General features: G+C 41.5%; 1 protein-coding gene across 7 annotated transcripts in view; it reads right to left on the bottom strand.

The window, feature by feature from the left end:
• Positions 1-3,315, bottom strand: part of GALNT1 (polypeptide N-acetylgalactosaminyltransferase 1) — a 137,248-nt gene extending 133,933 nt beyond the window's left edge. For 3 of the 7 annotated variants that reach the window (XM_084958498.1, XM_084958495.1, XM_084958499.1), the window contains exon 1: positions 3,223-3,315. The gene's annotated coding sequence lies outside the window, so the exon portion shown is untranslated. Of the gene's footprint in view, positions 1-2,959; positions 3,094-3,209 lie in introns of those variants that run through there. The other 4 variants (XM_084958496.1, XM_021096270.2, XM_084958500.1 and 1 more) reach the window with 2 other exon arrangements.
• Positions 3,316-25,822: the final 22,507 nt, after the last annotated feature.

The raw sequence follows: 25,822 nt of genomic DNA, 5'->3' as shown, positions 1-25,822 counted from the left end.
AGCTCTTAACCCATCATAAGAATAAAAACTCAGTATATTCTAAAACAGTGGTTCACATTTGTAATTTTGTAACACTCTTCTGAATCTCAACCAATTAAGAACTGTATCCCAAGAATCTGTTACTGAAAACAAAGTACTACAGTTGGAAGTTGTTACAGAAGCATAATAGATGTGTGTATATATATATATATATATATATATATATATATATATTACATAAACAAATACAAGCAGAGATAGCTATTCCTGTCATGGCCTTACTTTTCTGAATAGGAGAGCCTTTTCCCAGAACCGGATGATTCTATCTGGTCTATGGAAAGCTGTCCACTAAAGACAGCCAAGACAGTACTCCTCAAGGCCAACAAAGGTACTCAAAATTAGGAAAACTGAGAAAGTGACATAGATCAAAGACTTAAGGAGACATGACGACTAAATGCAATGCGGTACAATACGGTACCCTAGACTGGATCCTGAAACAGAAAGAGAGTATCAATGGAAAAACTGGTGAAATTCAAATAAAGTCTAGAATACAGTGTAAACACACATACATATATGTATGTATATGGCACTAACATATGACTAAGATTTAAATTTATAAACATTATTTTATATTATTAATAAGTGAAAGATGGAGTTCCCGTCATGGCTCAGCAGTTAACGAACCTGACTAGCATCCATGAGGACTCAGGTTCAATCCCTGGCCTTGCTCAATGGGTTAAGGATCCCATGTTGAAGTGGCTGTGGCGCAGGCCGGCAGCTACAGCTCCGACTGGACCCCTAGCCTGGGAACCTCCATATGCTGAGGGTTCAGCCCTAAAAAAAGACCAAAAAAAAAAAAAAAAAAAGTGAAAGAGATAGAGCATGCAAGTGAGCCAGGAAATAAAACTCAGGCCAGGGTAGCTGAAGTTTAGAACTGAAAAGCTACATATATGTCTACCATCATTTTGATTCTGGTCCCATGCTCTTACTTGATGCCCTGAAAATTACACTGCATGCAACTGCTTGATTAACTAGTTTTGACTTCTGAACAGGTTCATTAATATACTCAACAAGCATTTATTGAGTGCCTACTGCTCATCAGGCACTGTGAAGTCTTTGGGGATACATGGCTGGAAAAGGAAGACACAGTATGTGCTCTTATAAAGCTTACACTCCACTGGAGAAGCCAGACATCTAACAAGTATTTGTGTAAACGACGAGTGTTCCCAAGGCTTTCTAAGCTGGTGTGTGTGTGTGTGTGTGTGTGTGTGTGTGTGTGTTTGGCAGCCTTGCGATATATGGAGTTCCCCAGCCAGGAATCACTTCCAAGCCGCAGCTTGCAGCTAAGGTGAAATTGCAGCAACGATGGATCCTTAACCCACAGTGCTGGGCCAGGGATCAAACCTGCATCCCAGTGCTCCCAAGACACCATCAATCCCATTGTGCCACAGCAGCAATTCCTAAGCTGGCGTCTTAATCTTCAACTCCTAAACTGAAAACCAATCACCTGAGATCTGAAATCTATCACCTGCCACCTGTTAAATCACTTTAACAGATACTCATTCAGTTGACGTGGTTTGGGCCCTGAGATTCTGCATTTCTTCCAAACTCTGAGATGACAGGGACGCTGCTGCTGGTTCACAAACCACACTTTGAATCAGCAAGGCACCACGGAAACGTCCCTCACACTATCATGTAAAAGGCAAGCTCCATAAAGCCAAGGATATTTTGCCTCTCTTATTCATCACAGCATCCCCACGACTTAAAACTGCCTCATACACAGATGACACTCAATAAGTATTCACTGAATAAACAAATGGATAGATGGCCCAGATAAGTGTTGCTCAATAGCAACCACTGGTCACACTGAGCTACTAAACACTTGTAATGTGACTAGTGAATTTTCAAAAATTTAATTTTAATTTAAATAGCCACATGTGGCTAGCAGCTACCATAATGGACAATCCAGGTCTGGACACAGATGTGATGTAAAGAGTATTGGATCAATAAAACTGAAGTTTGAGTCCCAGCTCTGCAGCTTAGCATGTGACTTGGAAAGTTATAACTTCTTAGGGCCTCAACATCTTCATCTGTAAAATGAGGACAAGATACCCCCCTACACCCCTCCTCGGCCTCTCAGGGTTCTTGACAAGAATTATTATAGATCAGTGTATTAAGCATAAGGTAACATTCTCCGACCCCCAGAAAGAGTTCACAATCACAAAAACTATTCTGCCCATTCCCCACACTTGCCAGAAAATGCCAAGAGCCTTGGGTTGAAGGGTTGCTTAGTTTAGTGGCTCTGTGAATGAGGCCAAGGTCATAAGTTCTGGGGAAGGGGGACCTTCACTTAGCAAGGCTGACCAGGTAAGAAAGGCAATGACATTGCAAATCATCACAATTCCTGGCAAATCTTTAAATGGGCATTGTATTGATTATGTATGAGTAAATGACATTTCATTCATTCATTCTTCCAGGAAGGGCTGCCACATTACCTAAAGCCCGCTACTTCCCATCCACGGACACTTGCTAATTCGGGGCCGAGTGCTCTTCGCGGGTAGTGGGCCAGGAAGCCCCCGCCCCGGGCCGCCCGCGTGTCCTCCCCTCCCCCGTCGCGCCGGCCGAGCGGGGGTCAGCCTAGCACCGCGGCTCCAAGTACCACACGGCCGGGCCGAACCCAGGAGCCATATTTAGCTGTATTTTTGGTCAATAAAACAAACTTCCGTCTTCTAAAGAAAAACGGTTCTAAGTCAATGTCAAACTAGGACGGAAACTCGCTGCTCGCCGCAGTTGCCAACCAGAGACGCCGCGTGTCCAGCAACACCCGAGTCCCCGACCCGGACCCCGCGCCCGGCGCGCCCGCGCCCCGGCCACAAAGGGACGGGAGACGCGGACGCGGCCCGGCCTCCCCCTCCTCCTCCGCCGGCCCCGCGCAAGCGGCCGTGACTCCGGGACGACCCGGACGCGGGCGGACACTTACCTCGGTCCGCGCGCGGCGGCGGCGGCGGCGGGCGCTCCTCGGGGCCGGCCCGGGCGGTCGCGGCGCGGTCCCGCGGGCCGCAGCGCGGGCGCTACTCTCGGGCCGCCGTCCGCCGCGCCGCCTCCTCGGCCACTGCCGGCGGCTCCCCCGGCGGGCGGGCGGGCCCGGCGCGGGCCCCGCCTCCGCTGCGCCCGCCCCCGCCTCCGCGCCGGGCCTCGCGGGCTCGGCGCGCTACTCCGGGCCGCCCTGCATCCCGCCGCCACCGCCTCCGCCGCTGCCGCGCGCTCCGGGTTCCCTCAGCCCGGCGGGCCAGGGCCGCAGGGCCGCCCGCGCTGGCCGCTTGGGCGCGGTCCTCCCCGCGCGCGGCGTGCTCGCGGCGGCGGCCCGTGCGGCTGCGCGGGGGAGGCGGGGGCGCCGCGCGCTCACCCGGATGCGCCGCCCCCGCCCCTGCGGCGAGCCCACCTTGGGGCCGCGGTGCTTCCTGTGGGGCAGTGGAGGTTCTGGGGTCTTGGTGCCTTATCCCCTCTTTGCGCTCCCGGTATGGAGGCGCGGAACCTCGGGGCCAGGACAGCGGCCCTCGAATGGCGCAGCCGGCCTGGACCCAGGCGGGAGGCTGGGTCTGCGACGGGCTCACGGTGCCGTCCGGGCCAGGGGGTCTCCACCTGAACCTGTGCACGGACAAAGAGACCGCTGCAGCCAGTGAAATACCGCTCGGGCCGTTTCACGTCGAGCAGATCATGAGGTGGGAGGAAAGGACAGTGTCCTCACCGAGCGGAGGAGATCCTCGGATTGGCCGCAGGGCCGAGCCCAGGGCTGCCCCTGACGCGGGTGGGGCCGCCCACAAGCGACTGAGGACGAGTGGAGTTGGAGGACTGTCCGCGGCGCTGGGTCGAGCAGTGCTGAGCGCTGCCCCTGGCAGTGGGGGTACAGGAGGTCCAGGACCAAAGGTGGGCGGCGAGAGGGGAGGCCTCCGACCCGCGCCGCCGGAAGAGGCAGTCAGGCTTTGAGGGACAGAAACACCCGGGCCCCCTGCAGAATGGGGACTGTTTGGGGCAGTGTCTCCCACATGGTGCTCTGAGAGGGGCCCTTCCATGTGCCCTCTTGGGAAACACTCTTCCTTGGCACTAATTCCAATACCTAGCCGTTCCTTAGCCTAGAGAGAAGATGCTGCCCCGGTCCTCTGTCACACACTAGGCATAACCAGCTATTCTTTTAAGAAATTTTCTGCAGGAGTTCCCGTCGTGGCGCAGTGGTTAACGAATCCGACTAGGAACCATGAGGTTGCGGGTTCGGTCCCTGCCCTTGCTCAGTGGGTTAACGATCCGGCGTTGCCGTGAGCTGTGGTGTAGGTTGCAGACGCGGCTCGGATCCCACGTTGCTGTGGCTCTGGCGTAGGCCGGTAGCTACAGCTCCGATTCAACCCCTAGCCTGGGAACCTCCATATGCCGCAGGAGCGGCCCAAGAAATAGCAACAACAACAACAACAAAAGACAAAAGACAAAAAAAAAAAAAGAAAGAAATTTTCTACTTATATCATTCCGAGGTAAAACTTGCTTACCAGCCAAGTGCTGGAACGATGAGTTTACAATATTTAAATAGTCCCATTTTTATTCTTTAAATAAAGGTATGTTCACAGAAAGAACCGAAAGGCTGTAAGCAAAAAAATGTTACCGAAGATTATCTCTGGAATTTTACCATCCTATTTTGTGCTTATCTACATTTTCCAAGTATTCTAAAATAAAAGTTAAAAGTTGCTTTTTAAAAGTACTTACATAATATTTTGAAACAGAGTGAATCATGATTGGCCTGTTAGTGTATCACAAGGAACTTTCACTTTGAAGTTTGTATCTCTTAAACACTTTAAAAAGAAAAAAAAAAGACTATCTTAGGGAAAAAAGATTTGCAAATCACATACCTGATAAAGAACTTGTATTCAGAATATGTAAAGAACTCATAACTTAGTGATAAGACTAATAAACCAATTTAAAATGGGCAAAAGAATGGAAGAAGTTTACCAAAGAAAATACTTTAATGGCCAACAAAAGCATGAAAACATGTTCAACAGCATTAGTCACTAGGGAAATGCAAATCAGAACCACAATGAGAAAGCTCTTCACACCCACTTCAATGGCTGTAATTAAAAAAAAAAAAAAAAAAAAAAAAAGAGTGACAATAGCAAGTGTTGGTGAGGAGATTAGAGAAATTAGAACCTAATCTACATTTCTGATGGGTATGTGAAATGGTGCAGCCACTTTAGAAATTTTTTAGGTTCTTAAAAAGTTGTTCATAAAAGCCTCGTATAACCCAATGATTCCACTCCTAGGTATATACCCTAGAAAACTGTACATAAATAGTCTTAGCAGCATTACTCAAAAAGTAGAAACAATCCAGATGTCCAGCAACTGGTGAATAAACAAAATGTAGTCTAGCCATGCAATTGAATGCTACTCAGCAATAAAATAGAATGAAAGATACATAGACTGTACATGGAAGATAGAACATAGAGGAAGGAACCTGAGAAACATTAAACTAAGTGAAAGTAGTCAATGGGTGGTGATCATGGGTAAGGTCAGGTCAGGTAGTAAGCCTATGTCAGCATGGCGAGGGCAGTCCTGGGTGTGGTACACGTGGATCATAAGCAGTCAGGAGGGTGCCTTGCCTTGAATCTGGTGATAAGAGCAAAATGGTGGGCAGGTAATGATGACTAATAGTTGTAGAGCTGTACTGGAAAGTGTACCCCAAAGCCCCAAAACCTGGTAGATTAAAACTGCACAGTTCTTTTCTGGCCCACATTCTATGTCCTTGGTGGGAGCGGGGCTTTAGCCCAGGCTGAAGAAGAATCTGGAGCAGCACATGGTTCCTTCCTCCTTGGCAGAGACAGTAGGACAGCACATGGTAAAACACTTCCTCACCAATTATCACTTTCATGCATGCATTTCAATGGCCAAATCAAACCACCTGCCATATCTAACTTTCAAAGAAGCAAGGAAATGCAATAATTCCAGCATTGTCCCCAGAAAGCAGAACGCAAAAATTTGGATGATAACATTGATTATCACAAGTATCAAAATCTTTTTTTTAATGTTTTACTTTGAAGTCATCAGAGAATCATAGGAAGTTGTAAAAACTGTACAGAGAACTCCTTCAACCCTTCACCTGTTTCCCTTCAATGATTACATCTTATTACTGTAACTTACCAAAAGAAGCTATGAACTCATAACCATAGTACAATGTCAAAATCAGGAAATTGTCATTGGTAAGTGAGTGTGTATTGTTCTGTGCCATTTCATCACATGTACAGATTCCTGTAACAACCACCAGCCCCAAAATACAGAACTACTCCATCACCACAAATATCTCCCTCATGCTCTACACCGCCTCCCACTCCCACTATTTCTAACCCCGGCAACCACTGTTTGTTTCCCATCTCTATAATTTTGTCATTTAAGGATGTTATAGAGTTCCTGTCATAGCTCAGAAGTAACAAACCCAACTAGCATCCATGAGGACACGGGTTTGATCCCTGGCCTCTCTCAGTGAGTTAAAGATCTGGTGTTGCCATGAGCTGTGGTGTAGGTCACAAATGAGGCTCGGATTTGAGGTTGATGTGGCTGTGGCTATGGCCGGCAGCTGCAGCTCCGATTCTACCCCTAGCGTGGGAACCTCCATATGCCATGGGTGAGGCCCTAAAAAGACCAAAAAAAAAAAAAAAGGATGTCAGATGTTGTATCATGGAATCATAGTATGTAACCTTTTGAAACTGGCTGGGATTTTTGTTTGTTTTCATGTTTTTGTCTTTTTAATTTTTGCTTTGTTCTGTGGGCCACCTGGAGCCACAGTTTTGACCTACACCACAGCTGCAGCAATGCCAGATTCCTTAATCCATTGTGCTGGACCAGGGATGGAACCTATGTCCCAGTGCTCCAGAGATGCCAGCAATCTCCTTGCGCCACAGCAGGAATTCCTGTTTTGTTTTGTCATGTCATGTTTTTAACTCGACATAATGCTCTTGCATGTAGTTGGGTAATTTTGTTTTGCTTCATTTTTGCTGTTGGCTGGGCCAGGATGACCGTCTTTAGCCCCCACGTGGTCTTCCCTGACATCACTCCAGGGGTTAGCAGGATTAGGAGGGGTGACTTCTAACAATATGCTGAAGATGAGAGTCTCTATTCAGCCTTTACTGACTGGGGTGGGGTAAGGGGACATTTTTTCCTGCAGAGTTTGGCTAGAATAGGGTAGCTACTGGTCTAAAAATTTCTAGGTTGCCCCTTTCCTTGCTCTTTGGCTAGTGACAGCAGGCATTTCTTGGATTTTTTTTTTTTTTAATTTGTTTCTGTCATGTGTCTGGGCTGCCATCTTCTCTAGCCCAAGATATATGAAGCAAATAAAAACTTAGAGAAATCATCGCCCTGTCATTCCATAAGTCCCAACGTCCTTAGTCAATTGCCTCCTTCTCTCCACTTTTCTGAGTTTTCTCATGTTTGTTTCATATACAATGTCCAGGGCTTTTAGCTATTCTCAGTGAGAAATATACTGTATCCACACTATACCATCTTGGTCTGGAATTAGAAGTTGAGGATAAAATTTTAAAACATAAATTAGAGCAGACTGCAGATTATTCCCATTTTTTTTAAAAAAAATCATTCCCAGTTTCTTGCATTCTGATAGGCTTTTATGAATCAGAGGGGCAAGGTAAGATTTATTGCTGGTTTATTAGGAATTCCACTATACATGCTGGACATTTACATGGGTTATAATATTTATCATAAGGGAAAAAATCAGGGAAATCCTGGGAACAGCTAGAACAGAGACTCAGTGGAGTCTGAGGTCAATAAGCACAGAGGAGTGGAAAATTTGAGACAGACAGCCAGTGAGAAGACCAAGCCTGAGATTCTGCAGGTGGAACAACCTTTGCGCTGATAAGGCTCAGAATATACTATTTGGGGACATGGCCAATAGACGTAAAGAAGGCAATGACAGAAATGAACCTAAGAAACTGAAAATAACAGAGTCAGACAAGTCGTCAATAATTTTTTTTTTTTTTTAAGGTTAAGGAAAGCAAGAGTCAGGATGGAAGGAAAACTTAAGTTAGGTACAAAAATCACCAAGGGCACAGGAAGCAAGTCTTAGCTGGCAGTAGATGTGGGTGGGCAGTCATCACTTAAAAGGAAATCAAATGGCATGAACATGAAAAGAAATGAAAGAGATGATGAGTTCTCAGTTCAAAGGAGGTACTATGGAGTAGGATGACCCAAGTTTTAACTGTAAATGCATGTGAATTCATGGTGTTATTATATGCCATTTAGGAAGACTCAATGAAAAAAAACAAAAAAAAAACAAAGAAAACCTTTGTTATGTAGCACAGGGTGGAAGAGACTGCAGGTCTTTTCCACCTAAGAGTGTGTTTGTTCGTTTTGTTTTTCTTTTATGTTTTTTGTCTTTTTAGAACTACACCCAAGGCACATGGAAGTTCCCAGGCTAGGGGTCAAATCAGAGCTGTAGCTGCTGGCCTATACCACAGCTCATGGCAATACTGGATCCTTAACCCACTGAGAAAGGCCAGGGATCAAACCCACATCCTCATGGATACTAGTCAGGTTTGTTACCACTGAGCCACCACAGGAACTCCAGGTAAGAGTGGTTTTGAGAGATTTATAATTTGTACATTTTCTTGGCCTCTTCTTTCCCCAAGTCACAGCTTTCCAGTCCTGAAAGGTACCCGTCAATCTGACTAATTATTTACACATTTCTAGCAAAGGAGTGAGTCACTGCTTTTATAGATTTAGGCCCAAAGGATGTGATGACAGAAGCTATATGACAAATAGCAATACCCTCACATATGCCACACTACCTGGCTAAGTGGCCCTTGACATAGTTTCTACTAGCTCTGAGGATTATGAATGCATCTACATTGCCCTGCCATATTTCTCTTCCTGAAACACCAGGTCCATAAAGCCACTCTGTCCACACACTTATTATTCAAGCCTTACAAGCCTTTTTCAATCTGGTCATTCCCATCCATCCCAGCCCTCTTGCCTGCCCATAAGAATTCTCTGCTTCAATCTAACCACCCACCTCACTGTTCTACTCTCCCTATTTATTATGCTGTGTATTTCTTCCTTGACTACTTTCCTCTACCTATCTTAATACCTAAAGATTCTTTTCCAATGCATTTTTTCCTCCCTTCTCCAACCCCTTCAGTCAGGTTGCTCTTCTCCCTCTCCCTCTTTCTTTTTCTCTTTGGAATTCCTATAATTTTATCCACTACACAGAAGGAGTGAGAAGTTGTGAACAATGATCCCATCTACCACTCACATTTTTATTGATCTCTACTTAATAAAGATAAGGATTAGGATCATTAACACCACCTCTGTTTCCCTCTTCAATATTTTGTTAGCTGTGTTATGAGTGCTTCTCGAATTGGCTTACTTTATAACCTGAAATTATATAAAGTACTTTCTTGATTATTCTTTAAATAGTATCTCTCAGTCTTCATTATAAAAAAATGAGGATATGTACACCCTTACATTTTTATATGCTCTCTTCCCTTTTCATCTCATAACTTACAAAATTGCATACATATTTTCTGCAGAATCAAGAAATGTAGGTAGACTGATGGAGAAGGAAATGCACTTAGGCTTTTCCTAAATATGTGTAGAGCCAAAAACAATATTTCAAAAAATCAAGATCAAATGTCATATCATTCATTACACTCCATATGCTATTTAGAATCATGTTACATGTAATTTGTTTTATACAGTCTGTGATTTTGCTATACAGCTTTTTATTTTTCAATGAATTTCTCTTTGCCTTAATTTTTTCTTGTTGGCAGAAGGAACAATCACCTTTACTCTCTCTCTAAGTTTATATAACTTTTAAAATAATACTAACTTGTTGAATTCATTTTCTTGTTGAATGATTTACCTGCAGGTCTTCTAACCATGTGTTTTACTTTGAACCAATTGCCTTTATACCTGCTTGCCAACTAAGTCTGGGGCTTCTTTTTATTGCTATTCTGAGTTGTGGCTGTTATTTTTTGGATTTCATATCTTCATCTTATTTATTTCAATTTTCATTTTCTTAAAACAGAGACTCAAGTGATTTTTTTTTCCATAAAGGGAAGTAAATGCTGAATTCTTTCAGTGCAACATGCAGCCTGGTAAATTGGCTAGATATAGAATTCTATGTTTCAAACCACTTTTTGTTAGCATTTTTGAAGGCATTGTTCTGTTGTATTCCAGCCTAAAGCTGGAAAATCTGAAAGCCAATATGATTCTCATCCTTCTGAAAATGAGTTGTTTTTGCTCTCAGGAAGCTTTAGAGTTTTCTCTTTAACTTAGTATACTGAAATTTCATAAGGATATGTGAGTTTGCAATGAGTGCTTTTCAAAAAGCAGTCAACTATTTAACCGGCAAGTATTTTTGATATCCTATTACATGATCAACTGTGCTGAAGACATGAGGGATATGTACAAGAGGAGAACAATCATTTCTCAGAGAGCTCCAATCTATAGAAAACTTTAAATGGCTCTTAGATAATGATTTTTTTTTTCTTTTTATGGCCGCACCTGTGGCATATGGAATTTCCCAGGCTAGGGGTCAAATGAGAGCTGCAGCTGCCAACCTATACCATAGCTACAGCCACAGCAAAGTGGGACCTGAGATACATCTATGACCTACACTGCATCTTGTGGCAATGCCGGGTTCTTAACCCACTGAGCAAGGCCAGAGATGGAACCACATCCTCAGAGACACTATGTCAGGTTCTTAACCCACTGAGCCACAGTGGGAACTCCACATATGAATTCTTAATAAGCCAAATTGAATTCAGTCATTCATTTTGTGTCTGATGAGTTTGTGTACAGTAGAGTCTATTTATTTTTCCACCTTCTGGTGAAAATATTAAATTCTGTGACTTTGTGAGGAGGAAAAAAAGTCAGCCATTCCTTTTCTCCATTGCTTCTTTTTGCTTAAAGTTATGTTTTTTCCTGTCTAAAGTTACCTTTTCTACTAATTCTTTTCCATTACTGTCATTTAAAGATTTTCTTAAATAAATGTTTCAAATTATACTACAATAGGCAATTTATTTAGTAAATGCCTAGAGAAGTTGAAAATAATTCTTTTCATTCCCTCCTTTCGGCTTGTCCTGCAACTTGGTCACATTTACAATGAGCTTCTCACTGGCTTGGTTTGTCTTCTTGAGATTATTGCTGTACTTTCTTTTAGGATCATAGAACTCACATCCCATAACTTAAGTATCTATATTAGCAAAGAAAATAAGACCATGACCATTTTTGTCCTTTTTTGTGGGTATACTCCTAGATCACTTAGACCATGAAGGCCAGATGCCTGACATCTCAGTGAGCAGTGACGATTTCCTTTTAAAGTTGATGAGAGCAGTTCCCATTCCCATTGTGGCACAGCAGAAATGAATCCGACTAGTATCCATGAGGATGTGGGTTCCATCTCTGGCCTTGCTCAGTGGGTCAGGGATCCAGTGTTACCGTGAGCTATGGTGTAGGTCGCAGACGCAGCTCGGATCCCACTTTGCTGTGGCAGAGGTCAGCAGCTACAGCACTGATTCGACCCCTAGCCTGGGAACGTCCATATACTGCACTTGCAGGCCTAAAAAAGCAAAATAAAAAATAAAGTTGACAAGAACAAATGAAATATGATTGGATAAAAAGACCCCGGATGGTTCCCCCAACCAAAAAAGTGAGAATACTACCTCCAAATGTCTTTATAATCTCTGCATTTCCAACTTAAAAAAGAAAATCAAGGGATATTCTAAAGAAATTGGTATTTAAAAGCATAGAAAAAGAGCTCACTTCTTTTATACTAAAGACTTGAGCTGTCTTAAATTCATGTATCTCAATGTTTAGTGTGATTCAGAATCCTCTAAAGATCCTCATTAAAAATAGGACTCACTGAGGATTTCCCATCATGGCGCAGTGGAAATGAATCCGACTAGGAAACTTGAGATTGCAGGTTCAATTCCTGGCCTCACTCAGTGGGTTAAGGATCCTGCATTTCGGTGAGCTGTGGTGTAGGCACACGGCAGCTATACCTCCAATTAGCTGGGAACCTTCATACGCAGCAGGTGCAGCCCTAAAAACCAAAATCAAAACAACAACAACAACAAAAATAGGACTCGCCGAGTCCCACCCTCGGAGTATCTCAGAGCAGGTAGAACAAGCTCTATCCACTCCCAGCCCCGGAGATTTTCCAGGAAATTTTTTTTTCCGTAGATTTCGATCTAGCAGTTTAAAACCTGAGGATCTGTGTTGCAAAAGAACAGCTGAAAGCTACTGCCAAACAACTGCCACCCACCCCACCCTTGTGTGTATTCTGAAGGCCTCGAAATATTTATATTTCTCTGCATGTCTGTTAGTAACTCAGACAACCAACTGTTGTTAAGTCAGATAACAGAGGACATTCAGATTTTCCTTTGGGAGTTTTCCCAACATCCCCTTCAGATAAATGGTTGGAAGACAAATCTTAAAGCAGAGGAAACTGAAGTCCTAACAATGGACATGTGTGTATACATACAGTCTACACACACGGAGATCACAGTTACGTGGACACATATGCACAGCAAGACGTTTTACTTTAGAGGTGAGGCTTCATAATGTGACAGGAATATCCAACTTCCTTCTGATACACGACTAATCAGAAAATGTTCTAGCCATAACAGAATGAAGTAATTTGAAAGACAATGGGAGAGTTCTCTGGTGGCTCAACGGGTTAAGGATTCAGCATTGTCCTGCTGTGGGTCAGGTTGCAGCTGTGGTGCAGGTTTGATCCCTGGCCCTGGAACTTCTGCATGATGTGGGCATGGCTGAGAGAAAGAAAGGAAGGAAGAAGAAAGGGAAAAGAGAGAAAGGAAGGAAGAAAGGGAGGGAGGGAGGAAGGAAGGAAGGAAGGAAAAAAGAAAGGGAGGAAAATGAGATAAAATATTAGGATTTCAGATATAGAGAAACTGTATGGCCACTAAATGTCGACCTTTCTGTGATGGTTTTCTTTGTTTGTTTTTTTTTTATGGCTGCTCTGAAGCATATGGAGTTCCCTGGCCAGGGATCAGATTCAAGTCACAGTTGCAACCTATGTCACAGATCGGCAACACCAGATCCTTAACCCACTGTGCTGGGCTGGGGATGGAACCTGTATCCCAGCACTGCAGAGATGCTGCCCATCCTGTGCTGCCTCAGTGGGAACTCCTCTGTGAGGTCTTAATGCCTTCCCTAAGAAACCTGCCAAATGGTCATCACCTCAGATTTGAACTTCTTGAGATAGGGAGAATTCAGTGACTCCAGCAGACACTCGTTCCACTTTTGCTATAATTCCCTTAAAAATTTCTTCCTTACAGAGCTCCCGTCATGGCTCAGTGGTTAACGAATCCAACTAGGAACCATGAGGTTGCGGGCTTGATCCCTGGTCTCGATCAGTGGGTTAAGGATCTGATATTACTGTGGCTGTGGCGTAGGCCATCTGCTACAGCTCTGATTAGACCCCTAGCCTGGGAACCTCCATATGCTGTGGGTGCGGCCCTAGAAAAGGCAAAACACACACACACACACACACACACAAAAATTCTTCCTTACATTGACAGAAAATCTGTCTTTTAGTTTCACCTTATATATTTTGTTTGAAATTAATACAGTTATACTACCCATTTTTCTGTCTGGTATTTTTTTTTAATCCTTTCATTTTTAACTCTCTATGTCTTCTGAAAATGAAATATAACTATATTTTTTAAATCTCTGCAACAAAATTTGTCTTCCAAACTGAGTTTATTCTATTTAGAATTATATTTAAATCTATTTCTACTATTTATTTTATACTTTCTATTTGTTCTATGGTTCTGTTTTTTTTTCTTGTGTCCATTTTCATCTTTCAAATCCATTCCGAGAGCTCCCACTGTGGTGCAGTGGGTTAAGACTCTGAGCATCGGCTCAGGTCACTGTGGAGGTGCAGGTTTGATACCTGGCCCCCAAGCAGTGAGTTAAAAGATCCGGCTTTGCCATAGCTAAGGCAAAGATCACATCTGTGGCTTGGATTCAATCCCTGGCCCAGGAACTTCTATATGCCATGGGTGTGACTGTAAAATTCATTCTGCTTTTTCCCCCTTCATTTTATTTTTACTCATCCAATAGTTTGGAGATTGTACATGCTATTTCTATTTCTTCCGGAAAATTAAAAAATATTTAGATTCACTGATAATATAATTGTATTTCTCTTTGAGAAAGCACAAGTCAAATCCTTGGGCCATTTTTAAAAATCGGGCTATTTGCCTTTTAAACTATTGAGTTGTAAGATATTTCCATATATTCTAGATAAAAGACCCTTATCAGATATATGATTAACAAATATTTTCTTCCACTCTGTGGGTTGTCTTCTCACTTTCATGGTGGTGACTACTGAAGCACATTTTTAAAATAGTTTTGATGAAGTCCAATTTGTCTGCTTTTTCTATTGTCATATATGCCTTTCATGCTATAGCTTAAGAAATCATTGCCTAATCCAAGATCACAAAGACTTGCCTCCTATGTTTTCTTCAAAGAATTTTGCATATTTAACTTTTACGTTTAGGTCTTGGATCCATTCCAAATTAATTTTTTTGTATGGTATAAGAGTCCAACTTCATTCTTTTTCATGTGGATATCCAGTTGTCCCAGAACCATCTTTTTTTTCCTTTCTTTTTTTCTTTCTAGAGCCACACCTATGGTATATGGTTCACAGGCTAGGGATCAAATTGGAGCTGCAGCCTCTGGCCTATGCCACAGCCACAGCAATGCAGGATCCAAGCCGCATCTGCAGGGCAATGCTGGATCCTTAACCCACTGAGTGAGGCCAGGGATCAAACCCACATCCTCATGGACACTGTGTCTGGGTCTTAACCTGCTGAGCCACAATGGGCACTCCCCCAGAACTATTTTCTGAAGAGATTATACTTTCTCCTATTGGATTGTCTTGGTGCCTGTTATGGATGGAACATTTGTGCCTCCCTCAAATTCGTATGTTGAAATCTTAACCTCCAATGGGATGATCAAGGGATACCTTTCCACTTATTTAAGTCTTCTTTAATTTCATTCAGTAATGTTTTGTAGTTCTTAGTATACAAGTTGTACTTATCTTGTTTACTTAGTATACAAGTTGTACTTATTTAGAAACATTATTTCTAAACATTTTATTCTTTTTATTGCTATTGTTAGTATAACTTTTTCTTAATTTTATTTTTGAGTATTTACTGCTTATCTATAGAAACAAATTTTTATATGTTGATACTGTATCCTAAAACTTTGATGGATATATTTATTAGTTTAATATTTGGGGGGGGTGCGTGTGTGTGAATGTCTTGGCATTTTCTACATCTAAGATCTTCTTATCTGTGAGTAGAGATAATTTTACTTCTTCCTTTCCAACCTGGATGCTTTTCATTTCTTTTTTGGTTGTTATTATTGTTATTTATTAAAGTATAGTTGATTTACAATATTTCTTCAAGTTCTGTTGTACAGCAAATTGACCCAATCACACACATTTCTCTGTGCTGTACAGTAGGGTCCCATTTCTTTTTCTTCATTGCCCTGGCTAGAACCTCCAGTATAGTGTTGAATAGAAGTAGCTTGTTCCTGATTTTAGGCAGAAAACATCCAGTGTTTCACCATTAGGGATGTTGTTGGTTATGTGTTTTTCATAGATGGCTGTTAATAAAAGAAGAATTTCTCTTTTATCTCTAGTTTGCTGTGTGTTTTTTTCATGCACTGCCATTGGAGTTTGTCAAAGGCTTATCTACATCTATTGAGATGATTATGTGGTTTTTGCCTTTTGTTCCATTAACACAATGTTTTACATAGATTATTTTTCATATCTTAAGCCAACCTTGCATCCCTACGGATAAATCCCAGTTGGTCATGGTGTACAATCCTTTTTAAATGCTGCTGAATTCAGTTTGCTAGTATTTTGATGAAAATATTTGCATCTATAGTCACAAGAGATTTGGCCTGTAGTTTTCTTGTGATGTCTTTGTTTAATTTTGGTATCAAGGTAATACTGGCCTCACAGAATGAATTGAGAAGTGTATCATCTGCTCTAATTTTTGAAAGTTTGTAAAGAATCAGTGTTAATTATTCCTCAAAATTTGGTAGAATTCAAGAGAAAAGTCATGTGAGACTGGGTTTTTCTTTGTGGAAAGTTTTTTGTTTTCTTTTTTGTTTTTGTTTTACTTCTAATTCAATCTTTGTATTTACACTTATATTCAGACTTTCTCTTCCATTTTGATTCAGTTTTGGTAGTTTCTGTCTTTCTAGTAACTTGTTCATTTTATTTAGTTTACCTGATATGTTTTTTAATTATTTGTTTGATTTTTAGATTTATTGTTTACTGAATGCCTAGACTTAAGTGCTAGTACAACACTGTATTCTCTTATAATCCCTTTTGTTTCTTCAAGGTTGGAAGTGACATCTCCATTTTCATTTCTGATTTGATCAATTTGAATCTTCTCTTTCCTTCTTGCCCTTCTAGCTAATGTTTGTCAATTCTGTTGATATTTCAAATCAATAAAAAAAAATTTTTTTTTGCCATACCCACTGCATGTGGAAGTTCCTAGGCCAGGAACTGAACACACACCACAGGAGCAACCCAAGGTGCTGCAGTGACAGTACCAGATCCCAACCCATTGTACCATAAGAGAACTCTTATTTTTCTATTTTTTATTTGATTGATTTTTCTCTCTAGTCTCTATGATTTTGTTCCTTCTGCTTGTTTTGGGTTTAGTTTGCTCTTCCCTTTCTAGTTTCATAAGGTAGAAGATTAGGCTCTTGACTTGGGATTTTTCTTTTTCTTTTTTTTTTTTTCAATATAGGCATTAGTAGGTATAAATTTCCCTCCAAGTCTTGTGTTTCATTTTCATTCATCTCAAAGTATTTCTGTTTCCCTTGTTATTTCTTCTTTGACCCTTTGGTTATTTAGGTCCTTATTATTTAATTTTTTATATATTTAGAAATATTCTACATTTCTTGCTATTGATTTCTAATTTAATTCCATTGTGTTCAGATAATATATTTTATATGATTTCAATATTGATGTCTAGATTTAATGGGGCGTGTTTTATGCCCTAGCACATGTTCTATGCTGGAGAATGTTCCATGTGCACTTGAGCAGAATGTATATTTTGCTGTTATTGGATGGAAAGTTATACGCATGACTATTAGGTCTAGTTGGTTTATAGCAAGATTTAAAATCATCTACTTTTCTATTGACCTTTTGCCTTGTTGACATTTTATTATAGTTTTCATTTCTAGAACTTCTTTTTGGAACTTTAAAATTATGCTTGGTTATTTTTAGTTGTTCTTTTTCTCTAGCCATTTTTGCCCCACTTTTTTATTTCTATACATCAGATTAGGCAAATTTATTTTATATTTAGTATCTGATAATTCCAATTAATACAAGTTTTTGTAGGTTGAGCCTACTGTCTGCTAACTCTCACTTTTGCTGCCTTGTTTTCTTATATACTTGACAGTGAGCTCCTATTCTTTGAAATTTTGTGGAAATTATTTTTTTTTATTGACGTATACTTGATTGACAATGTTGTGTTAATTTCTGCCATACAGCAAAGTGATTCAGTTTTACACATGCACAACACACACACAACTGTTTTTTAAAATATTCTTTTCCATGATGGTTTATCATAAGATATTGAATACAGTCACTTGTACTATACAGTATGACCTTGTTTATCCATTCTATATATAATTGTGGAAATTCTTTAAGGTCTGACTTTAAGCTATTGTCTTTCATAAGAGATTTGGCTTGTTTCTCTGGGTGCCTGAGATTACTTCAACTTTTTAGACTGAGCTATATAGAACCTTGTAGATAGCTGAATATACGCCAAAACTCATATGAGGCCTGCTGAGGATTCCAAACTACCAGGACAGGTTTTTCTTCCTTTACCCAATGGCAAAGTCAAGATAAAAAATTTCCTTGTTATCTTTTTCATCAGGATGAATTTATTTGACCTTTGGGGTTTCCTATATCATGCAGGATATACTTTTAGAGTCTACACTTGGACAGGCTTTGGATTTTAGCTTCCGTTTTCCTGTCCTAAACAGGATACCTAATGTAAGCTCAAGGTCACCAGTGGTCGGCTGAAGAGCTCAAGGTGAAAGCCAACCTCAGGGCTATTTTTCCTCTCTGGATTTAACTTTCATTTCATTTTTGGCTTGTGAGGCTTTTTTCCTGCAAGCTTACTGATGCATTTTTAAATACATGTATTTTAAAATTGTATTCAGCAGTTTTAGTTGTTTCTTTGGGAGAGTTATTTAAGGTATGTAGTTCATCATACTGTCCCATATTACCCACAAAGCCTCAGAAGCAAAACAACTTGTACAATTCAGAGGAAAAAAACCATATTAAAAAGTTGCTACTTTTGGAGTTCCCATTGTGGCTCAGCAGTTTATGAACCTGACTAGTATCCATGGGGATGTGGGTTCAATCCCTGGCTTCACTCAGTGGGTAAAGGATCCGGCGCTGCCATGAGCTGGGTGTAGGTCGAAAATGCACTCTGATCTGGTGTTGCTATGGCTGTGGTGCAGGCTGCCAGCTGTAGCTCTGATTCGACCCGTAGCCTGGGAACTTTTATACACTGCAGGTGTGGCCCTAAAAAAGACCAAAAAAAAAAAAAAGTTGCTACTTTTGACTACCTTCCTGTTGCATATCACAGTCTGAAAAGGTGCTACTTTAAGAGGATGTACTTGGGGGCATAACCATACCTAATGCTCCACTTAGATTCTCCATTCTTGTGTCCACCCACTCTCCTTGGCATCAAGGGCTCAGGTCAGAAAGACATCGTTCCCAAAGAAGCCAGTAGTAGGATGAAACAATATGTAAAGGCGAGTAACAGGAATAGAGAGGCAGGCTGAACAGGTGGATAGTCTGATAAAACAGAGGAGTGAAAATGTGAGTGTCAGAGGAAGGGACCAGGGCCCTGGCTGTGTAGAGTTAGAATGCCACAGGATGGCTCTCCACTTTTGGGGACCAATTTCATGTCTCCTCCAGTCCTTCTTCAGGCTGTGCCTCTACATCTTTCATATCATGGCATGAGAACTGCCACTTTGAACACTGCTAGCAGAGCCATATGACCCATGGCAGACACTGTCACCCCATTGACAGGGTCAGCCAGGATTGTTCCAGTTTTGTCCTATTAACTCATTCTGAGCCATCACCTAAAATATCCCAATTCTTGTCCATACCTAATACTAATTCATATCTCCTTCATTTATTATCTTGCTGGATAGGTATCTAAAAAAAAAAAAATCTACATGCACAAACACACACTTATCACTTCACTTTGTTAGTTTCATCCTGCCATTCCAGTCAGCAAGAGCTTTTCATCCTGATTCTGTCTTCATTAGTGTTTACTATCTTGTCTTCCACCAACAGGATGAGTACTTCACTGTCTAGTCATCCAAGTCACTTATAAAAGATTTAGTTAGATCAAAGCTTACCTCTTGAAATTTCCTACCAAACTGATGTTGTTATATTACTCAATACCCTCTGGGTATGATTGTTCAACTGGTTATTAATCCACCTAGTTGTGCTTGTAACCAGAACAAGTCTGCATGAATGCCATGTATATTCTTATCAGTAGTCTTATTACAAGCACACATTTTGCTGACCTACTGGTATAACAACTACCTAAAATGAGTGAAAATAAGTCCCAAAACACTTATTCTCAGTGCAACATGTTCAAGCCTAGTAAGCTCTGCTGCCTTTTTTTTTTTTTTTTAGAGCCACACCCATGGCATATGGAAGTGCCCAGACCAGGGGTGAAATCAGAGATGTAGCCACCAGCCTATACCACTGCCACAGCAACACCAGATCTGAGCCACATCTGTAGCCTACACCACAGCTCTCGGCAATGCCAGATCCTTAACCCAATGAACGAGGCCAGGGATCAAACCAACATCCTCATGGATACTAGTCGGGTTCACTACCACTCAGCCACAATGGAAACTCCTAAATACATCGTTTAAAAAGATGAGCAGAAAGAGGAAGGAGGGACAATTGACTTAAGAAAGTGTGGAAAGATGCTGCTGAGAAGAGGGTTTCACCCAGAACCTTAGGAGGCACATCTTAGGCAGCCTCACCACCACAGGCCAGGGACTGGTGGGGCTGCCTCCAGGCCAGAGGGACCACAGTCAATTCTTCTCTTAAATCTCTCCATCCTACTCCACTACTCTCTAATGCAACAAAGGGAGGTTATTCTTTGGAAAAAATGTCATACACAGGCCTCATGTTTCTGCAGCTTGTGTATAAATGCTCTTCTGTTGCCATATTGAAAATTTTTTCTTTTTTTTCTGTTATAAATCCCCTCATTCAACAGAGTTGAATAAAATGTTCACTCACTCTGTTAAGTCCAGTTATAAAGACTTTCTCCTTTGCCTGGGTATTTTAAATGCTTTTTAAAGCCTGGCCTTTTGGTGCCTGTTTCTTGCCAGTAAGAATTTGGATATAAATGTTTAAAGATTGGATTTGATGCTACTACCACATCAACATTCATATACCTTGGTTTGTTATTCCTACCACAGCTACTTTTTTTTCAGCCTTATTGATATATAATAGATACACAACATTGCCCATGTTTAAGGTGTACAATATGATGACTTGATACACGTGTGTGTGTGTGTGTGTGTGTGTGTGTATACATACACATTACCTATTACAAAACACCTGTCCCAGGAGTTCTCACCGTGGTGCAGAGGAAACAAATCCGACTAGGCACCATGAGGTTGCAGGCTCGATCCCTGGCCTTGCTCAGTGGGTTAAGGATCCAGCGTTGCTGTGAGCTGTGGTATAGGTCACAGATGTGGCTCGAATCTGAGGTTGCTGTGGCTGTGGCATAGGCCAGCAGCTATAGCTCTGATTCAACCCCTAGTCTGGGCGCCTCCATATGCCGTGGGTGCAGCCCTAATACACACACACACACACACACACACACACACACACACACACACACACACACACACAAAACCCACCTGCCCCAGTAAAGTGAGTTAACACATCCTTTATCTCACATAATTACCATTCTGTTATTGTTATGATGACGACATTAAAGCTGTACTCTCACAGCATCTCTCAAGGATACAATACAGTACTGTTAACTACAATCACCATGCAGTACCTTAGATCCCAGCAAGAAATTCTTCATATAACTGAAAGTTTGTACCCTTTGACCAACATGTCCCCATTTCCCACATGAATTTCTTAATATATTTTGAACAAGGTGGTCTGCGTTTTCATTTTCAAGGGGGCCCCACAAATTCTGTGATTGGTCTTATAAATGGCTAAGGCTCAGATGTAGGGGTGCAGAGTGTGGTGGTGGGGCAACAGATCAAGTCGAGTGACTGGCAAATGCTGAACTGTGAGACCCATCACTCTCTCCACTGCCCTATATCCACAACACAAGTAACCCCATGTTTAATACTGCTCATACCCCAACTTTTCTCCTAACTTTTTTTTTTTTTTTTGCTCTTTAGGGCCACACCCAGGGCATATGGAGGTTCCCAGGCTAGGGATCGAGTCAGAGCTACAGCTGCCGGCCTACACCACAGCCACAGCAATGCCAGATCCAAGCCACGCCTGCAACCTACACCACAGCTCACATCAGCGGCCTGATCCTTAACCCACTGAGTGAGGTCAGGGATCAAATCCCCATCCTCACGGATACTAGTCAGATTTGTTTCCACTGACCCATGGTGGGAACTCCTTCTCCTAACTTTTTCCACTTTTTATTATTTTATTTGGGTTGAAGGAATTCCCAGTCTCCCCACCCCCTACCTCCCCTCTGCCACCACCACTCATGTCACTGGGTTTGGCGATTCTAGTACTCCCACAACTGCCTGTTTTCCCCATTCCTTTCATCCATTTTTTGCTTAGGTTCTTCAACACAACTCTTCCTTCACTGACAGAGTCTCTTCTGGAGAGTCTGAATGACCCAGAAACAAGGCTTCTAGAAACTTCCAGAAACCTTTGAGAATAACCCCCAGAAAGTCCCCATCACTCTATAAGAAAGCCCATGCTCTCTGAAGTTTTAGTTAGTCCTTAAATATAAATAGTACCTTCTGGTTAATGAAGCCTTCAACAGCAAAGTCAGATTGCAAAACAAGTAAGAAGGAAAAAAGGAGCCTAACAAATGGAAAAGACTTCCACCCAGAAGTCTTTCATGACACCTCAGATCATGAGAGATGAAGAGGAGACTCAGTGCTTCCAGGTTGTTGGGGGCAGGGTGGGGGTGGCACTGGGACTCTTCCAGAAAGAACAAGGACAGCAGAACTGGATTTTGCAAAGGTAACACTGGGAACTGAGAGAAAATGGTTTGGTCGATTGCGTTGTTCCGGTCTCTTTCATCTTCACAGGTCTTCCAGCCTGTTCCATCAATCTTGGAGAAAGGAGAGTCAGTCTCCACTTAGTTATGAATTTGACTCCTCCTTTCTGCTCTGGCAGTGTTTGTCTCATGGAGTTTGGACTTCTGTGGTTCAGTGCACACCCCTTTAGGGTGTCCATTTAACTCCTTCTCACTATGTAATACCTCTCTGTATCACTAATAATATTCCTTGCTCTGAAGTCTATTTTATCTGACACTGACATAGCTACTCCAACTTCCTTGTGGTTGCTGTTTACATGTTTTACCTTCCTCCATCTAAGCACATTTAATGTGATTATTGACATAATATGATGGGTTAAATTATACTATCTTGCTAGTTGATCTCTTTTCTGCCTGTTCATTGTTTCATTTTTCCTCTTTTCCTGCTTTCTCTGGGGTAATTTGAACATTTTTATGATTCCATTTTATCTCCTCTATAGAGTATTATGCATACATTCTTAAAAATTTAGTGACTTCTCTAGGGTTTACAATATAAATAATTAAATATAAAAATGTAATATATGAATATAAATAAACATATTATAAATTTATATATATATAGCACTTCATGATTAGTATAATGGCTTTACAATCATAGTCTCAATTTCTTCCTCCCATTCTTTCTACTATTGTTGTCATACCATTTACATATGCTTTAAACAGGTAATACATTACCACTACTTTGCTTTAGGCAGTAAGTTATATCTTAGAGTAATTAAAAATATGGAAAAATAATTTTATTTGACTTGAATTATTGCATTTCTAGTTCTTCTCATTCATCAGTATAGGTCCAGGTTTTGGTCTGATATGTATTTTTGGCTCAAAGAACTTCCTTTAATATTTCTTGTAAAGTAGATTTGCAGGCAATGAATTCTCTCAGGGTGTATTTGTCTAAGTATTTATTTCTCCCTTTTTTTTGAAAGATATTGCTGCTGAGTATGTAGGATTCTTTGTTGAAAGCTTTTTCTTTCAGCACTTTGAAGATATCACACCATTGTCTTCTTATTTTCTTATCAGAGCTCTGCTGTAACTTTTAAATTTGTTCCTCTGTAATATTTCTCTTCTCTCTGGCTGCCTTCAAAATTTTCCCTTGGTTTTTATTTTCAGTAATTTGAATATTATACACCTGTGTATGTGTATTGTTTATGTGTTTTGGTATTTATCCTGTTTGGTATTCTCTGAGCTTTTTAGATCTGCAATTTCATGTTAGTCATTAATTTTAGAAAATAGCCATTATTTCTTCTTCTCCATTGTCTCTCTTTTCATTCTGGAATTCCAATTACACATATTTGAGTGTTTGATAATGTCCCACATCTCATTGAATGCTCTGCTCTCCCCTGCACACACACCTTTTTTCTATTTATATTTCAGTTTGGGAAATTCCTATTAGCCTATCTTGAAGTGTACTGATTATTTCCTCAGCAATGCTGAGTCTACTGACAAACCACTGGTTTTTACTGCTGCTTTTCCTTTCTAGAATTTCTGTCTGATTCTTCCTTATAGTCTATCATAGTTTCCATCTCTTTGCTGAAATTATTCACACAAACTTGCACAAACTTGCATGTTGTCAAGCTTTTCCATTAATCATATGTTAATCATAGTTATTTAAAATGTCCTGTCAGTTCCAGCTTCTATATCATATCTGAGTCTGGTTCTGATCATGCTTTTTCTCTAGGGAGTGGGTTTTTTCCCCCATATTTTTGGTAGGTAGGCTTTATAATTTTTTGTTGGAAGCTGAACATTTTGTCTGAGGTCAACATTTCTATGCCTGACAATGGTCGAGTTTTTCCTTCAGTGAGGGCTTTGGAGCAGGGGTGCTCAGTCGTGTAGACAGGCATTGGACTGGGTTGGAGAGGAACTGCGGCTATGGTTCCCTTCTGCACCATGAGCTGCAAATTCCAGTAGGGACATGTTGTGTTTCGGTTGAGGGTTGGTTTATCAGAGCAGTGTCTGTTCAAGCCTGAGCTCTAGGTCTTCCCTTTGTGCTTTGCCTTCTCCAAGAGGGTCTGTTTGAACACTTGATTTCTCTCCTGTCCTTCTTCCAGTAGCCTGCTCTTACTAATTATTTAAAACTTGCTTGCTTAGCAGTGAGGAGCACAGATAGAATGCTATGTTTATGCTGGTCTGACTGGGTCTCAGAGTTGGGCATGCACCCATCCCTGGTACTGGGGAGAGGATGGGGAGGAGTGGCCTTCCCAGTTCCCCTGCCCTTTCCCAGCAGTGGTTGCGGGCCCCGCACACTCCTCCCCTCCCATGAGAGGGTTTCCTTTTCCCCTGTCCTGGCTGCAGTGAGTTTTCACCGATGCCCTAAGGAAGCAGCACTTGTTGCCCTCTCCCCACACTTCCTATACACACATACACCCCCCCCTCACACACACACACACAGATTAAGGCTTTTGTCTTATTGGAGAAACTGAGGGGAAAAGGATCTAGGCTAGTTCTTGCCTCTCCCACAAGGGCTGTTATAAAAGACATTATTGGGTCAATGGAGGATATGGTGATGTGTAGTAGAGATTAAAGTATTTCATCAATGTTAAATATCCTGATTGATAACTGTGGTGGAGCAATATAAGAAAATACCTTTATTCTTGGGAAATCTACATCAAAGTATAAATAGGTAAAGGGGGCATGAGGCATGCAGCCTATAATCAAATGATTCAGAATAGATAGATAGGTAGGAATGGATAGATAGAGAATAGCAAAACAAATGCGGCAAAATACTTTTTTAAATGGGTGAATTAGAGTATAAAGAGTTTTCTGCATCATTTACTTGTAACTTTTCTGCAAATTCAAAGTTGTATCAAAATTAAAAGTTTTTCAGAAGAAAAACTTCTAAACTCCTCCCAGGGTGCAGAGGGCTGGAAGGAGAATCACTCCCATCCTTAAGACAAAAAAAGAGACAGGCTAACTTTAAGTGCACAACTTTTTTGAAGCCCACTGAAGAGCTGAAGTTGTGCAATAATCAAATTACCCAACATCCCAGGAGAGTCAGGCGCCTGCAGGGAGAGAGGACACTCAGCCACACCCTTACCTGGAATGGGTATACCTAGGAGACACCTGTAAGAAGTGCTCAGCTGGAAGAACTGATGTACTGATGAAGGGACAAGTGTGAGTTGATAGGACAGTTGAAGCTTGCTGTCATTCAGGTGATTCCTTTAGTTAGGTTCCCAGGGGGAAAATCCAGTTAAACCACAAAGAATGGTCTAGAACTCCGAAGCTAGAACAGCAGGGGCAGTCACTCTACTGAAGGAATGTGGTGTAGGTGGAAAGAGAGAATTCTCGATGGGAACTGAGATTTTCTGCTGGAGATGCAGCCTGCTGAGAGACACACCCATGGGGAGGGAGCTTGAGAGAAAATAGCTAACATCCACTTTCTCCCTTCCTCTTTCTACTCTCCTGCTGTCCGCTGCCCATTGGCTGAATCCAGAGAGCCAGTGAGCTGT

This window comes from Sus scrofa, chromosome 6 (assembly GCF_054392235.1).
Source record: "Sus scrofa isolate SSC_HxYL_T2T_F1_AM1 chromosome 6, Sscrofa_HxYL_maternal_Yorkshire_Landrace_v2.0, whole genome shotgun sequence".
NCBI classification, from domain to species: Eukaryota; Metazoa; Chordata; class Mammalia; order Artiodactyla; family Suidae; genus Sus; species Sus scrofa.
Note: the sequence above shows the minus strand (reverse complement) of the source record. Positions and strands in the feature narration are given on the sequence as shown.